Raw genomic sequence first — 5519 nt, 5'->3', positions numbered from 1 at the left:
TTGCTAGTCTTTCTGTCATTTAAAAATTATCCAAAGCTACTTGCAAGTTGGATATATTTCTATGCCTCATTGCAGTTCTGAACAAATTTTTATGACTACGATTTATACCCCTAAATAACAGATTCGGAATGGAAATATAAACACAATGGTGTAAACTGTGTTTCTGTAATATATTACAAAGTCATGCTCCTGTCTTTTCAAAATTTGTTTTTTGTTTGGTTAAAGCTGCATCACAGTTTGTTAAACTTTGAGGAATACTAGTTCAATCATTCAAACGGAAAGCAATTGCAAAAGGCTTTGCCAGTTTCACAAGGGCCAAACCTTACTCTTTTCAGAATCTTTTGCATATGTCTGAAGCTCCTTCAGATTGCTAAGCAGTCTGTGGAGAGCTATTAGGGAAGTAAAAATGCTTTTGCGTGAAAAATTTAAACATCTTGAAACCTCTTTTTCCTCCCCATAGGAATGAAACTAAGTTGTTGCACTTAAAAAAAAGAGTGTGTATCCCAGACAAGCCAGAGGTGGTTAGGGCATCTCTCTCAGATGTGATAGATCAAAGTTTAAGTTTGGATCACTGTGGATCAGACAACACCATGGTCTCTCTATATAGCGTTGTGTTATGATGAGAAGCTCTTTTAGTGTCTGCTTCGGTCCAGAAATTCCTCGCCGTATCTGCGCTACTTCCCTAGAGAGAGTTTGGACAAATAGATTAACTTCTGTGAAAAACGTTGGTGTCAATGGCAACAATTTCATTGTAAGGAATCCCAATAACATATGGGCTGTACAAGTAGCCTAGTTTCTTTGTCGGCTTTCCTTGACCCTTGAGAAGTCCGCCTGAGCTATCCGTAAATAATGTCTTGATTACTAACCTGTATTCATGTTTTAATACATTTCTACCTCCTCATTTCTCACATATCCCTTTTTTTCCAAATATTTTCCTAATTTGGTATTGAAAATATGAAGTAGGAGTTTAGTACTGTAATACAAAGGACAAAATAGTTTAACTCCAGAAACATTGGCCACCGCAACTGTTATGGCCCCAATTCAGCACTCCATCACTGCACAGTAAAAGTAATTCCTACACTTAAATGCTTTGTTGTATCGGGGGCCTTTGAGTTAACCCTGCAACCCTTATGCATGTAAGTACTCCTTGTTGTCCTTACGTAAGAAAGAGTTACGCACTCATGTGAGTAAAGGTTGCAAGGTGAGTCCCTTTGAATATTATTATCTGAAGTATAATAATTATTTTGCTGAAACTCTTGGGTTATCTTTTAAAAACTAACCCATATTACTCAATAGAGATTTCTACATGAAAAAAAAAAATGCATTAATGTTGCATTTTGAAAGCAAGCAAAGGTCATACGAATGTTGCCCAAGATTTCTGATTGAGTAATGTACTTTGGAATAAGTTACTGTGATTCTTTGGCAGAACACTCATTATTGTTCAAGTGAAATTTTTCACAGTTAATAAGATGGTCAGTTGCAGGTATTGAAAATATTTGCCCTGCCAAATACCACAGGAATGAAAACCCTCAAGCTGGTTGAATAATGAAACAGAAATCATTCCAACAAATTGCTTGACAGCTGGTGGAAAATTTCCCAGAATATTATTTGACCAAAAATTAAACAATTTTATTGACTAAAAAGCAAATAGAAAAACTTTTCTGAAGAAAATTGACAGGGGATATTTTTCAGGGGATATTTCAGGGGATATTCAGGGAATTTATCAGGGGATATTTTTCAGAAAATTTTCAGGGAATAATCTGATTAGCACTTAATTAGAGCAAAAATGTTTGTTTGTTGTTCTTTTTATTAAAGAACAATATAATTTATCCAGATATTTCTGTCCGTGTATAGTCCACTTTCCATTGGCCACGTGATGCCATCAATTTATGAGCAGATTCTCCAGTGATGTGAATGGAAAATTCTGGCTTAAAAAGCCGTTGTTAACTTTTACTGCTTTACAAGCAGACAGAGTATTTGAATTACAGTATTGTAATTGCATTTGGACAATAATGACCAAAAATTCTGCACAAGTACGTAATGATTCAAGAACGAGTGCTGCTTTCAGGAACATCAACCTCATATGAACAAACACGGTTAGTGTAACTGAAAATACAATATGGCTTTACGGCAGCTGGACGCTGTTTACCAATGATCTTCATATAGCCTAACTCCATGTTCTATAAGGTGGTAAAATGCTTTTCTGATATTGGGGCCTTTGAACTTTGCTTTCTTTCAACTAATCTTTCCATAGTTCACTATGTCTTTGCTATAAATGACTAAAGACATACAGATACTTCCATTAAAATCTTTTAAAAAAGTGTATGAATTCTGTATGTATATAAAAAGATACACAGACATCTTTTTTGTTTCCATGAATTTCAGAGAATAGACATGACAATAACTTTCTTTTTATCATGGGACATGAATAGGTATTTCACGAAAGCTAAGTTCAAATCTGATTCAAATTTAGGGTAGAAGAACTTAGCAAAAGAAAAAAAAAGGAGAAAAAGTCTTCTAATGTAAAATAGGTCCAACTAATAGTAGATAATACATTGCCCCAACAACCAGTCATGTGTTTTCAACAAAATCAACCACTGAACTCTTATGAAGCCCGAACACGCTGTTTGCATTCTGAAGGAAAAAAAAAAGGGGGGGGAAGAAAGAATTTAGAATGTATTAGTCCTTGTGATGAACTATCTATATTTTAAAATACTGATATTTAAAAACTATTCTGCCCCCCTAAAAATGTAAAAAGGGAAAAAATATAAAAGGCAAACATTGCAGTGTGGTTAAAATGTAAATCAGTGTTCCACATTTTAGTCCTATTGTGCTCAGCCTATTTAGCCAGTGAATGTGGTTAAGATGCTCAGGACTTGCAAGAATACCCAGCCACTTTGAGAAATAATGGTAAGTACTGTACTTAAGACTGCTAAACTTGTAACCAGGTTAATTGTATACAGCATCTGGGAAGCCTCAGCTAATTCCTACAGAGAAGCTGATGTTTGTTCAGGATGCTGGGAAATGAAGTCGTTATGAAGATAGAAAGCAAAATCAGAGGTTTACTCAAGTGAGTAGCCCCACTGATAAAAGGATCAGGAGCTGATGCCGGGGCTCTTATAAAGTTTTATCTTAAGAGGCTCCGTGGAATTGCAGCTGCTTATTTAGCAGATCATCATCTCAGAAAGCGACAAAAAAACAGAGAGGAGTTCTCCCGTGAGTCGCTATCACAGTGCTGCTCGCTTCTTTTGCACGGAGGCTTTGCGAGCAGAGGCGACGAGCCTGCCCTCTGCTTAATCCCGTTCTGCAAACTTTGGATTTGCGAGAGTTTCTCCGGCGTGTACTGGGTGGGAGAAGTGGTACTGGCTGGCCGTGCATAAGGGCGTGTATGTACATGTGCCTGCGTGGGCAGGATGTGCGCGCCGCGCCGCCGGGCCGGGCCGGGCCGTGTCTAGGAGGGCGGCGGGCGGGAGCTGCCGGGCGCGGGGAGCCGCCCGCACCCCGCGGAGGGGCGGCGGCGGCGGAGACGGGGCGGGGGGCTGCCGGGGCCGCTGCCGGGGTGGCTGCCTCCGGGCCGCACCGCCGCGGCGGCCCCGGGGCGCGGAGCGGCCCCGAGCGGCCCTCCCGCGGCACAGCCGCTGCCGGGGCGGCGGGCCCCTGCGGGCGGGCGGGCGGGTGCGCCGCCAAGCTCCGCGCTGGTCGCCACCGTAGAAGTTTCCCATTTTCTTTCCTTCGTTAGCAAGCGAGCAGAGGGCCGTTTGCCCGCTTTGGCTGTTTAAAGTGTGTCGCGTTTTGTGCGTCTCGCTCCCGTCCTTTCCCCGTACTTGGGTAATTGTTCAACTGGCTGCACACAGGGTTAACAATTTCCCCAGTCGGAAAGTATATATTTAATATGCGAGCATATTTGATGTTCATTGACAGAGCAACAATAGGAATGATCTTGCTTTATGTACCAGTTACAAGGTTTAATATCATTATATTGCATGCAATATTAGTTTTTATTAGTCGCCATTAACAAGATGTTTTCTACTTGAATTCTCATTTACTTGTTCAATGCAAAAATTATCTTTGTAAAAGAGAAAAACACATCTTCAAGTGTCAGCTATATTAAATTAAAGAACTGTTTACCCTTCCTAAGGAAAGCATATGTATCTAAATAGGCATCTTTTACCGTTTGCATAGTAGATTGGAAATTAGCATTTTTGTTCATTTTCCCATGTATGCACAGCGCCTGGAAGAGTAATACTCCATGCATATCAGATCAGCCAGCCTACAATTTTTGTGCAATATATTATTTGGCAATCTAAAATTTGTAATTTGCATGAAATTGCTTAATTAAAATACAGTCACTCAGGGTATTAATTTCTCTGTCTGGCAGTTCAACGTACTAAAGGCGGGCTACAGAAAATGTGAAATCCTGTCAGATGTAACAGTAAAATATTAACAAAAAAAAATCCACTTCTGGCAACAAAGTGACAGAGTGATAATGCTTTTGCCCTGATTCCGGGTTCAAATACGAGCTTGGGTTGACATTGAAACCGACGAGGAAATTTACAATAGCAACTCTGGCTTTTTGCCAATAAATCTGCATCACGGACCTTTCTTGGCGAAACCCTTTTCCCTCTCCCCACCCCCTTTACATTTTTCCCTACTAGCAAAGACGAAGAAGAAAAAATCCCTTTTCTGAAACCCAAGTCCCTTACTATTTTCGGCAGCTTGCTTTTGAAATCAGCAACCCTACTGATAAAATGATCCAATCAGTCCTTCCCAGTTGTCAAGACAACAGTTCATAATTGTACCAGCTCTTTTCATTGCAGCTAGACATTTCATAAATAGATAATTCTCTAATTGATCCAGCCAATCCTACTTTGCATACCCTGCCAAACTAGGTAAGCCCGGTTTCTATTCTAGTACAGCAGCAACTTTCTGCAAAGACATGCAAATGAGCTTTATTTACCGCTTGCGAGAGGGGACGGAGGAAAAAAAAAACCAAAGAGGGGAGGGAAGCAACTTTAATTCTAAATAAATCTGGACCTGAGGGAGGGGGCGGGAAAGAGAGGCTGATTTTGTGTCGCCAAATCCCACGTGTATGTGGCATGTTGCAAGTGTATGGAGAAGTGCATCGGCGCGAGGTCTCATTCGGAGCGGCGCGACGGGCGCAAGCGGCGAGGCGGGCCCGGAGCGGCCCGGGGCGACCCGGGGCGGAGGGCGGCCGGGGCGAGGGCGGCCCGGGCGGCGGCGGCGGCGGCGGCGGCGGAGGCGGCGGCCCCGGCAGGGCGCACCGGGCCGACCCGCCGCGGGGCACCGCGCCGGAGAGCGATCGCGTACCACAGCTTCCCGAGGCTTTGCGTTGGCAAATTGCTTTCCTGTGTTTCTGAAATGAATTAAACATACAAGTTACTGATCTCCAGCACTTGGGGGAAATCCTGTCTCGGGAGGGGGAAAAAAAAGAAGGGGTGGTGGGGGGGGTGGAATGGTAGCAGGCGCTGGCAAACAAGGGCTTGCCACAATACATGGCT

The 5519-nt window shown here is 42.5% G+C and overlaps 1 long non-coding RNA gene across 1 annotated transcript in view; it reads left to right on the top strand.

Moving 5' to 3' along the window:
* The first annotated feature begins 3965 nt into the window (after positions 1-3965).
* LOC104153563 (uncharacterized) overlaps positions 3966-5519 on the top strand; it is a 17452-nt gene continuing 15898 nt past the window's right edge. Inside the window, exon 1 of the long non-coding RNA XR_696294.2 lies at positions 3966-4889. This is a non-coding gene — a long non-coding RNA (uncharacterized lncRNA). The remainder of the gene's footprint in view (positions 4890-5519) is intronic.

The sequence above is a fragment of the Struthio camelus genome, chromosome 1 (genome assembly GCF_040807025.1).
Source record: "Struthio camelus isolate bStrCam1 chromosome 1, bStrCam1.hap1, whole genome shotgun sequence".
In the NCBI taxonomy this organism is placed as follows: Eukaryota; Metazoa; Chordata; class Aves; order Struthioniformes; family Struthionidae; genus Struthio; species Struthio camelus.
The sequence above is the reverse complement of the archived record's forward strand: the minus strand, read 5'-3'. Positions and strand labels throughout refer to the sequence as shown.